This window comes from Talpa occidentalis, unplaced genomic scaffold, assembly GCF_014898055.3.
Source record: "Talpa occidentalis isolate TD23 unplaced genomic scaffold, MPIMG_talOcc4v2.1 talOcc4.11, whole genome shotgun sequence".
Classification (NCBI taxonomy): Eukaryota; Metazoa; Chordata; class Mammalia; order Eulipotyphla; family Talpidae; genus Talpa; species Talpa occidentalis.
This window is the reverse complement of record NW_023601104.1, coordinates 93,746,846-93,758,953: the sequence shown is the minus strand read 5'-3', so window position 1 is coordinate 93,758,953 and position 12,108 is coordinate 93,746,846. Positions and strand designations below refer to the sequence as shown.

General features: G+C 35.7%; 1 long non-coding RNA gene, 1 other non-coding gene and 1 pseudogene across 45 annotated transcripts in view; all 3 read left to right on the top strand.

The window, feature by feature from the left end:
* The window catches only part of LOC129145311 (uncharacterized), a 116,447-nt gene that overhangs the window by 35,447 nt on the left and 68,892 nt on the right, over positions 1-12,108 (top strand). For 42 of the 44 annotated variants that reach the window (XR_008550732.1, XR_008550728.1, XR_008550726.1 and 39 more), the window contains 2 exons: positions 4,611-7,256; positions 8,662-8,734. This is a non-coding gene — a long non-coding RNA (uncharacterized LOC129145311). The remainder of the gene's footprint in view (positions 1-4,610; positions 7,257-8,661; positions 8,735-12,108) is intronic. The other 2 variants (XR_008550684.1, XR_008550694.1) reach the window with 2 other exon arrangements.
* On the top strand, positions 5,260-5,334 carry LOC119239632 (small nucleolar RNA SNORD113/SNORD114 family). Its single transcript, XR_005123912.1, has one exon. It is a non-coding gene; the product is annotated as a small nucleolar RNA SNORD113/SNORD114 family (small nucleolar RNA).
* LOC119239642 (small nucleolar RNA SNORD113/SNORD114 family) lies at positions 11,387-11,463 on the top strand (annotated as a pseudogene).

Sequence of the window (12,108 nt, the reverse complement as noted above, 5' to 3'; positions counted from 1 at the left end):
GCACGTGGTGCCATTGTCTGGGATTTGGTCATTCTCATAGGTGTGTGGTGATGTCTGAGTGTGGTTTCAGTTCATGTTTCCCTGATGGCAGGTGATGGGAAGAATTAAGTCTTATGACTTAATTTGCCATCTGTACCTACTTTGTTGTGGTGTATTTTAAGGCCATTGACTCATTTTTTGATCAGTTTGCTTTCTTGTTTAAGAATGTTTTGGACAGGAGCCCTTTATCAGATATGTCTTTTACAAATATTTTCTCCCAGGTGACTTGTTTTTTGTTCTTCTGGCAGATTCTTTGCACAGCAGAAACTTAATTTTCATCAAGTCCAGCTTTTCAGTTATTTCTTTCATGGGCTGAGTTTTTGGTTTTATATTTGCAAAGTCCATGCCAAACCCAGGGTTATCAAGATTTTCTTCTAGGTTATCTTCTAGGAGTTTTCTGGTTTTACACTTTGCTTTCCAGCCTATGATTTTTTGAGTTAATTTTTATGATGTATATAAGGTTTGTACCTCTTTCTTTTCTTTCCTGTGGGTATCTAGTTATAGCACCATTTATTCATTCATTTATTTATTCACTCATTTATTTCTACTCCAAATTATTTTATTGGTTTTCAGGGAATATGCCAGAGTAAATACACCTTAATAACATTTTCGCTTAACAGCAAAATCAAAGAGTATATGCATGACATACATACTGTATATTTGAGCTACTTAATTATGATCTTCCACTGTCTCTAGCACCATTTATTGAAGAGACCATCTTCACTCCATTGTATTACCTTCGGTCCTTTGTCAAAGATCAGTTGACCATCTTTATGTGGACCTCTATTCATAGGCTCTTTATTCTGTTCCATGAATGTGTTTGTCTGTTCTTTTACCATTACCACACTGTTTAATTATCTTAAGGATTTAGCCTGGTATTGCATTGAATCTATCAATTAAGTTGAAGAGAATCCATGTCTTATCAATGTTGAGTCTATTCGTGAACATGGAATACCTCTCCATTTATTAAATTCTTTGATTACTTTTATCATAATTTTGTAGTTTTCCTTATATAGTTCATACTTATATTTGGTTAGATTTATATCTAAGTATTTCATTTTTTAAAAAAGATTTATTTATTTATGCATACAAGAACTAGGATACAGGCCAGAGGTGGTGGGATGAGAGGATTCATCAGAGACAGAGTGGGGAGCAGAACAGGCGGATTGACTGAAATACATAGCTGAGGGGAGCAGTGGGTGAGACAGGAGAGGTTTGCTGTGCCATGTGGGTCACATCCTTGGCCAGGGATCAAACTTGTGCTGCAGTAGCTGCAGATTGCTTCATAGTGCTGACACTTAACCTCTTGCACCACCAGTGAGGCCCCCTTAGTATTTCATTTTTGAGGTGCTAATGTAAATGGTATTCTGTTTTTAATTTAATTTTTTGATTTAATTTATTTATTTTTTAAATGTTTTCTGTTTTTATTTATTTATTTATTTATCTATCTATTTATTTATTTTATTTTGTGGGACCCTTGCCGGTGGCTGAGGATCAAACTGGCGCTGCAGAGGCTGTGGGCAGCCTTGCAACCCAGCGCTCAACCACTGCGCCACCAGGGGAGGCCCTGCTTTTAATTTTAGATTCCACTTGTTCATTGCTGGTATATAGGAAGTTGACTTTTATAAATTAATGTTAAATCCTGCAACCTTGCTATAATGGCTTATTTGTTTCATTAGTATATTTTTGTCAGTTCTACATAGATGTTCATGCAATCTGTAAACAAAGACAGCTTTATTTCTTCTCTCACAAAATTTACCTTTTATTTCCTTTTTAAAGGAAATATTTATCCTTTAAAAATTTCATTATTGCTTTAACTATAATTTCCAGTATAATGTTAAGAAGAAATGTTGGTGAGTGGAAACATCTTGGACTTGTTCCTGATTTTCATAGGAAAGCTTCTAATTTTTCCTCATTAAGTACGATGTTAGAAAGCTGTAGGGTTTTGTAGATATTCTTCATCAAGTTGAGGAAATTAATCTCATTGCAAAAGCTCACTACTGAGAGTTTTATATTTTGTCATCTGCTTTTTCTGCATCTATTTATATTGATGTAATCATGTGAATTTCCTACTTAGTTCTTTCTTCTGATGTTTTATATCAATTCACTTTTTAGTGTTGAATCTACCTTGCATGCTTGGGGTAAATTCTAGTTGGGCACAGCATATTCTTTTTATATATTGTTGGATTTGACTTATATTTTGTTGAAGATGTTTATCATTTGTTCATGAGAGCTATATTCTATCATTTTCTTTCCATGTCATATCTTTCTCTGATCTTGAAATTAGGGCAATTTTGGGCTTTTAGAATAGTTAGGAAATATTTCTTCTGCTTCTATCTTCTGGATGAGATTGTAGAGAATTGGTATAAATTCTTTCTTAAATATTTCATAGCTTTCACCCGTGAATCAACCTGGATCTGGTATTTCCATTTTAAAAGTTATTAATTATTGAATCAATTTCACTCATTATTAATTTCTTGTGTGAGTTTTGGCATTTTGTGTCTTTTAAGGGTTCGGTTCATTTCATCTCGGTTATCAAATTTGTTCATAGTTTTCCTTGATTCCACTTATATTGCTTATAGCATCTTCAGTGGAAGAAGATTAGTTTGACTTCTCATTAGCAAACTGTGCCTTCTCTCTTTTTTCTTAGCTTGACTACTAGCTTATGACTTTGTTGATCTTTTCAAAGAATAAATTGTGGGTTTCATTGACTTATTTTCTTCTTGATTATTTCTTGTTTTCAGTGTCATTGATTCTTTCTTTAATTTTTATTACTTCTATTCTTCTTTCTTTGTATTTCTTTTTTTGTTAAAATAAGTGAACTTTACTGAAGATATTATCATGGGTTTTTTTGTTAATCAACTCTCAAATTTCTTCCTTTTTTGTTCTTAAAATATGCAGATAATGTGAGTGGTGAATGGTATGAAATAATTCATAGCATTAATTCAGTTCTTTTTCTCAAATTATGTTTATTGAGGTAAAGTGTTTTGCATCATGTATCTGTTTTGGGGACTATTGTTTTAAACTTCTACAAATGTATATTTTCACATGATGCCCATCTTAATTTATCGTTAAATTACTGATTTTTAGATCTTCTTTCTTCAAATAAAAATTGTATGCATTTAAGGTATACAACATGATATTTTCCTAGTGAAGTGATCACTACACTCAAGCTGTATTACCATATCCACATTCTCACATAGTTATCAAGTTTTTACTTTGTTGTCTTTGTGATAAGAGTGCCCAAAATCAACTTTCTTAGCAAATTTCCAGTTTGTGATATGTTATTAACTTCAGTTTTGATTCTGTACAGTAGATCTCTGGATTTACACATCCCACATAACTGAATCTTTGTGCTTTGGGCAACATCTAGCTGTTTCCATGCTCCCCCCGCCCACACCAAACTTCTGACAACCACTCTTTTCTTCTCTCCACTTCTGTGATTCAATTTTTTAGGATTCCACATATAGGTGAGGTATTTTTCTTTCCATGTCTCTCTCATTTTATTTAGTGTAATATCCTCCAGGTTCATCCATGTTGTTGCAAATGATCAGATCCCCATTCTTGAGGCTGAATAACATTTTTCTATATATGTCTTCCCCAGTCATTTATCACGAGACACTCAGGTCTTCTTTCCCAATGAATGTACTCAGTGCTACCCTCCAAGCATTGCTTTTCCTGTCCCATTTTTAAAAGGAAATATGAAACATTTAATGAAGGGATAATTGATGAAATACATATCTCATTGACGGTCACATGTTGACAAAGTGTCATATGGGAGATGTAGGGTTGTCTGACTGTGAGCATTAAATTTTATTAACAACTCGAAAATGACCTAGTCAGTTATTTCTGTGACTAACAGATTGCTCAGGGTTATTTAGATTTTCTCAGGATTCATTTCTCGAATCTTTAGCATTCACAGACATTGATATATTGCTATCATTGAGTGAGTTAAGTAAAATCCTATCCTAATTATTTAAAATAAGACAAAGCACTGATCAATGAGGCGATGTCTAATGAGACAATGATAGGTAGTAGTTTGCGTTTTCACTGCTCATATTTATAGGAAGAAAAATTCCTAGTTTACTCCCAGTTTTGATAAGGTACATGTGGATGATTGTACCTAATGGTATTTTTGATTTGGATTGCTGGCTAGTTTACCATTTAACTTTCTTTATTAGTGTGAACATATGGTCAAATAAATTAAATGGATGAATACATTAACAAATTGTTGAATGGATAAATGAATATATAACATTAAAATCAATTTTGAGTCATCATTGATAATGTGAAATGTGGGCTTAAATACCCATTCTGTGAAATCAAGATCCATTAAAATAATCTGTTATTCAGTTAAAACTATTAAAACATGAAAATATATTTAATAGACATTGTTTTTACCTTATGTGATAGATTTAACAGTGGCTATTATATTATTTAAAAGTACAAGTAAAATATTGGACAGATTGGAAAGGAATGAGGTTTTTTATTACCAGTTAATTTCTATCTAGTTTATTCTATCTCCTGACATACATTACCAATCTAGTTTAATTCTGCTCTTTCCTCTGCAGAATGACCACAGGACTGTGGGCTCATTCATTTTCTAAGAAAAAAAAAATCGTGACAATTAGCTCTGTGGTAAAGAACACAGAGACAAATGTAAGTAAGACTCCAAGTTCCCATCCTGGGTTGAGAGGTTTTGTTCTGGAGTTTTTAGTGGTGCTTGAAAAAAATCAATGTCTATGTGAGAAAAAGAATCCCCAAGTGTGGACCAGTGATGGGAATATGTTCTAACTCAAATTGAAATTCAGTCTAATTTGGCACAAATGACATTATTCAAAAACATGTAATGGTCATTTCATTCATTTTCAGAAACTGTTTATGCCACTGCAAACATCCCCAGTCCAGGCAGATAACCTGGAAGACAATGGGACACGCTGTGTCAGTAAAGGTGGTGGTGTCATCACTTTCCATTCAGTCACCCCTAAATCATGAGCAAATTAAATAAGAAAAGTCACAGAAGGACCTGTGGTGAATGTGGATTTGATGGGAAACGTGGCTATTTACCGATCACACATGTTCTCTGAGGTCCATTTTCAAGGGAGATCTAGCCTGTTTGCTCTATGGGGAAGAGCCACTAGTAGCAAGATCTTGTTCCTGGAATCTCATGATCCTATTGATTCATGGGTCGGGAAATAGATAAATAAATGAAGACGTGCTTGGACCAATGATGAGTACCATGGGGTATCTGAAACTGGAGTTTTGATTAAACCCATATGCAACTCTGAGGTCCATTTTAAAGAGACACGAGGTTATTCCCTCTGTGGAAATTGAGCCTGTGGTCATTTGTGCTTTTGTGGTTTTTGAGCTGATTTTATTTTTATTACTTAACCCACAAATTTAAAAATACATCAATGAATGAATGAAAGAGGAAGAGAAATCATGTACTCATTTTTAAGAAATAGAATGAAGGGATTATTAATAAAATCTGATGGAGATTAAAAGTCCCAATAAATTCATAGTCAAGGTTCTCACTACTCTGGAAGGGAGTGTATGACCATTTGTACGTAACGGCCTAGAGTTTCTGTGCTGTGTTGGTGGTAGCAGCTGACTGTTTTATGAAGGAAATGAAACACCTTTACTCATATAAATAGTTCGTTCAATAGCCATATTATCCAGAGCTCCACAGAGACCGACGATGAGAATATATTTTGTTTGTTTTATTATGTTTATTGAGGTAACACTGGTTTACAATACTATATATGTTTTAGGGGTACAAATGTATGTTAGCACACCACGCCTAAAGCAAAGCCCCCATGATCTCCCACCCCAGTCTATTGGGCTCCCCACACTTTGCATGCGTTCACCTGCCCTTCCTCCCCTTTGGCAATTAGATTTCAAGAGTTTGTCTTGGTTTGTTATTGGCTGTTCCTTTGCTTTGTTGTTTTATATTTGACATAGAATGAAAATCATCTTGTTTGTCTTTCTCTTTCTGAATTATTTTTCTTAGTAGAAACCATTCAGTTCCATCCGTTTTGTTGCAAATGGCAAGATTTAATCTTTTTCTTTTTTATTACTGAGTAGTATTCCACTGTGTGTATGCACCACATTTTCTTTATCGTCTCATTGTTTGGCATTTAGATTGCTTCCATAGCTTGGCTGTTGTAAATAGTGCTGCAGTGAACACAGAAGTGCATGTGTCCCTTTGAATTAGCATTTTTGCAGTCTTCGGATAAGTCTCTAGGACTGAAATTGCTGGATTATATGGCAGATGTACTTTTGAGATTTTTAAAAGAAACCTGATGAAAATGTTTAAATCTAGTATTTTTTTTTACTGATGCTTATTAAAACAATAAAAAGCAATCAATCTGTTTACAATAATGACCGTGGACAGACAAAAATTTTGCCCAGAGTTTTTGTTCAGTGTATTCTATAATTTTTGTATAATTTCAGTATATACTGAAATTTTTGTATAAACAAAAAGATATAACTTTATATCTGAATGTACTTTTTAAAAGTCAGCCAACCATGGACCAATTAGGAACATATATTTCCATGTAGGGATACTGATTCATCTTGTTTTCCAACAACCGATACTCTGTGAAAAATTCTAGACTCTTCTGTTTTTTGAAAGGTGCACCTGGACATTTCTAAGTAAAGTAATTTGGTTCCAGGTTAGTGTTTATCCATTTTGAGGTTTCTTGGAAAAATGAGGACATGGTATTATTATTCCCAGAATAATAAAATAAATCAGTGAGTGAATCTCTAAAGTGCATATGGTGGGGAATGGATGAGATTGTACCATGAAACAAATTTAGTATGTCCAGTTTTGCACAAATAGTCCAATAAAGAATGATAGACTATCATCTTTCTCATTAGCTCTCCCTCTGAAGCAGCAACTTGAGTCAGCTGTCTCTGTTACAGTTTTTATTTCATGTAGAGCAGTGACTTCAATAGTATTCATGTTATTTAGTATATTTTAAGTAAAGAAAAGAGTGTGATTCTTGGGAAAATGACCAGGATATAATATGAATTAGGGCTTGTGACTCATCCAGCCCTGGACAAAGGTCAGTGTTGAAAGGAATTCTGTCTTCGGTGTTTTTAAACATAAGCTTTCACCCCCTTTATAGAAAGAGCATCACACAGCTGATTTAATCATTAGCTAATTGTGAAGACCTTGGCTGTGACTTCTGGGATGAAGGAGTCTCCAAACTGATGTAAGTGAACATTTCCATTGATTATTTTAAGAAAACAGTTAAATAGTCGTGACGCTAAGGACGCCGACCACAAGCCCCTGACCGGAATGTGCCATGAGTCCAGATCTGTGGTGGGTTCCACTCGCCCCCCAAAGACCAGTGCAAGTATTTTCAACGCAGGTCACTTCTTGTTTATTTGCTTAATTCCTTACTTCGCTGATAAAGGTCAAAGTTGCTCACTCGAGACCGGAGGGCCTTGGAAGATGACAGGTGTCAGTTTTGTCAGTTCAGGCTCAGGGCAGGTCTGTAGTTGTCGGTGACACCCACTCTGATATATGTGACATTGATTGAGAAGAAGAGCAGGTAGAAGCCAAGCGTGAGTAAGGGGCTGATGGAAAGTCAGGGAGCTGATTAAGATGACATGTAAAACAGAGATTGATTTGTGAAAAGTAACCAGGTTGGTTTGCTCTGCATGAAAAGCAGGGGCAGTGAAAAGCGCCTGGTTTTTGTTCCCAGTTATGTGTCTTAAAGGTTATTGATTGTGTAATTATGATACATGAGCTTATGAATGAATAAATGAATGTGTTCAGGAAGGCAAAAGTGACCGAAAAATAGGAGGCTGTCCTGGGATTTATAGGACATGTGGGTGGGGGTGTCTGAGTTAACACCTTCCACCAGTCCTCTGTGGAGTCCAGGGCCATGAGGGAGAGGAAGCTGTCAGCATTCTCTGTAGAGATTTGTTAATCGTACAAGTTAGGAAAATTCAATAAACTTGTTCCTGGGCTTTAGTGGTTCATGTATGTGGATTATATTCTTTCAAGTGAATCAATGTATGAATAAATAAAGGAATATGTAGGTAAAAGCCAAAGAGGCCTACTCAAGGGACAATCTCTAGAATGTTACCAACATGATTGATATGGATATGATTCTCCAGTAGAATGGACAGGTTGAGTCTAGGTTTTTTTCTTATGAGTCACATTATTATCCATAATTGAGAAGTATTGTTTTGAGTTTTTTTAATTTGCTGGGTTTTTTTAATTAAGGAAAGGAAAAGTGTTTGGATTAGTCAGTAATACATTAAATAACCATCTACTTAATAAATGTTTCTATAGGTGGGTATTTGTAATAATTATAGCTCTTATTCTTGGATTAGGCAGGAGATTTATTGTGTTTATTGTATTATCATTATTATTTTATTTTTCCAAATTATGTTTGTGGGGGTAAGTAGGTCTCCATTTTTGTATCTCTTCCAGGGATTATAGGTTCAAACCTCTATATATGATTATCATTTTATTTTTAAGTAAGAATTTTAAGTAGGATTAATAAAAAGTTGTACTTTTGAGCCAAGGATTATTGCTATCTAGTTCTGCCTGACTAGCAAGCACTGGAAAATTGAAATTTAATCTCTCTGCTTTTTTCTCTCCAGAGTGAACACGGGACAACTGATCTAATCATTTAATACAGAGTCGTTATGAGCAAGAACAGAAAGAATAATATAAGTAAGTCCCTTAGTTCATATACTTTGGACAGTTTGTTCTTCAGGTGCTGTCTGGAGAATTTCTAAGTGACCATTGGACTACATTGACTATGTCCATGTCCCATATGCTTGTCCTATGACCTTCAAATAAATGAAACACTCCAAGTCCGGACAATGACGGTGGGAATGCTTGATACCCCAAGTATTATATTTAATATCAATCACAGGTAATTTTAAAAGAGGATAGAAATTATTTAATTTATCCTCTAAACAGTTTAAAATTATTCTTTATTTTCTATCATGTTTTAATTAAGCATTCCAGTAGGGGTAGAGTTGGCTGACAACTTGGGGCACACAGGGATGACTGAAGGTGGTAATTTCATTACTTTCCATTGAGGCACCTTTGACACATAGGTGAATTAAATAAAGTGGGCCACGCAGGAAACGCGGCTGAATGTGGGTTGATTCAAAGCTGGGGTGGTGTCCATTCCCAGGGGGCCTGACACACAGGAACTAACAGATAGATGCAGTGTGTGAGCTCTGCAGCACAAGGGCCGAAAAGGCCGGGATCGTGTTTTTTTGGGACTCTATGTTTGTATGATCACATTGTGAGCCAGTAAATGAATCCATGAGTTGGAAAAAAGTGTCACCAGTGTGACCAGTGATGAATGTCATGGGGTTTCTGAAACAAGGATTTTGATTAAACCCATTACACAGAGACCCCTCACTATTCTCTTTATGGGACATGAGCCCACAGTACCTTATTCTTGGACTTTTGTATCTTGGAGTAGGAATTGCATTAATGTAATAAAATTAGCCACAAGTAGAGGAATAGATGGTGAAGGGAGAATGCGAAATATCTTACCCTGCTCTTAAGACAAGTTATGAAACAATGACTATTATTAAATCAATTTTGAGATCTTAGTGCCAATAAGTTAGCTAATTAAGTCCCACCAGGTTAGCTGAGGCTCTTATCACTTTGGTAAGGAGCATGGGTCAGTGTCCATGAGCGTCTGTGTTTCTGTTCTGTGTGGAGGCAGATTGCCCATCGGCCATTCAGCGAAGGCAAAGGGAAGACATGCATGTGAATCACTGATTGAACAACTGAGGGAGAGCATGGAGCAATGATGAGACCTTTTATACAAGCACGCGTAGGATTACTGCAATTTCTTTGCAGTTTTATGTAAGCAAAAACACATTAGAGGGGTCAGTTTGCCATTATTTTGGGTAATGACATAAGGACATATACAGACATTGTTCAGGGCACAGTCTAATGTGGTCAGTGCAAACAGATGGAAGCTTTCCTACATCAGGTCAGTTTTTCAAAAATGGCCATGAACAATGCATCTCTGGAAAACACGTGTTTGGACATAAATATTGTGATCGCCATGTTTGACTCTGCATCTGTCCATAGGGAGACAGCTTCCGGCCTTTCTAGTGGTGTAGCTATAAACTTGTAAGTAACAGTCAAATACCATGTTGTAAACCAATGTTACCACAATTGAAAAACAAGGAAAAAAATAGTAGTGTTTTGGTTCTTGTCTAAACATTTTAGATGTTCTCATTAGCTCATATGTCATTAAATCAACGAGTTTGTGAGTTAATAACTACACATAGTAGTTAAACTTGGACCATTGGTGAGACTGTGCCATGAATTACTGCACACCCTGTCCCTGCATGTGCAGTCAGAGTTCAACACAAAAGATGGTCTTGGCTTTGCCCTACATGGGTAACAAGGACACATGTATATTCCTAATAAGTATAGTTATTTGCCTTCTGTTTACTGCTAGCTTCAATAGTTTTCATCATATTATTTAAACTAAAAATCACACAGATTCATAAACATAAAGTAGAGCTCTTTCTTAATTTTGAGAGTAGGATATGACTGATTGATGATAACAAAACTATGGTTCATTGAAGATACTAAATGTAGTCTGATTGGCTTTTCTTGGGCAATGCTAAGAGAGAGTGTTTCCACCTCTACATTTATTCTATGAGCTTAGTACTGAGACACAAAGTTGCGTGGGAATGAACAGTACTAGATTTTTCTTTTTCACATAGAGTGAGAAGAGATCACCGTAAGTCATCATCAAAATCCATGTTGTTTTGGGGATTGTTCTGGGCATTCACTGGAGTGTTTTGAAGGAAAGACTCGTTATAGACATAACCAGTTCAAGGTGGTCATACACTGGGTGAGGATGGAAGTGTGTTATGAATTCAGAATCACGGTCAATGCATTTCATCCTACCCGAGCTCATTAGCACAATAAGATGCAGGATATTTCAGTCATTTTGGGAATATGGATTTAAACACTTCCTTCAGTTATTGTTATAGACTATGAGTTCATTGGGGGGGACATAGGAAAATGGGAAATTTTACTTTCTCCTTAGTTGTGGTACAAAGTGGAAGTTCATTGTACCAACTTTAAAATATGGGTGTTAAATGAAAGAGGTTCACGTATGAACCAATCACTAACAGGAATTGATGTGTTGTGAGGAAATGGGCTAAATCATATTTGCGATGCTGCGGTGCATATGCAGAAAGAGCAGCTTTGTGAAAATTCAAGAATCTGGCTTTTATTTTCCAAAGTGTTACACATTGATTGCATTATTAGTAGTGAATCAAGGAATAAACCTAAAACAATCTATCAACTGAAGGCCCAGACTGCCAAGCCTGGCTCTGTGATGAGGACGTGTGGGGCATCTGAATAAAATGTATTGATTAGATCCCGTCTGTAGCTCTGAGGCCTATTGCATCTGTGAGAAGTTTGCTTGCAGGAGAAGTTAGAACTGTTCAGAGGTTATATCCTTGATGTTTTGTTGTTCAAGAATGTGGGTTGTCTTAGCATAAGTCAGTCAGTGTGTGAGTGAAGGGTAGGTATAGAGGAGGGTGACATATGCCCCTTCCTGGAAGGAAACAAGTATCAAGACAGCGACCATTGCATTTCTGAAATTCTGCGTTCAAACGAAATTGCTAAGACTGACCTTCATTTGGGAACAGAGCAATAGGAAACGTGAACATCAGTGTTGTTCTGGGTGGGAGATGAGCTGATGCTGCTTGTCTTATTGTAAAAAGGGACAAAAATTTATATAATTGCTTAATAAATGCTCACTATAATAAATACATTAAACGATAATATAACAAGTCATGATGAACACATATAAAATTTTAGCAAAGATAAATGAACATAAAAAATAAAATACAAATGATTGGGTATGGAGCAGATGTTAGCATGAACACTGAAAATGTTGAATAGAATAATTATGAATCCTCTTATGTTAAATGATTTTTATCTAAATAGACAAATATAAAAGAATTTTGTGAATGACCTTTTAAAGTGATTAGTGACTGGGTAGGTGTTAGTGTCACTAGCATTCGTGTGCAGTGTTTTCAGGG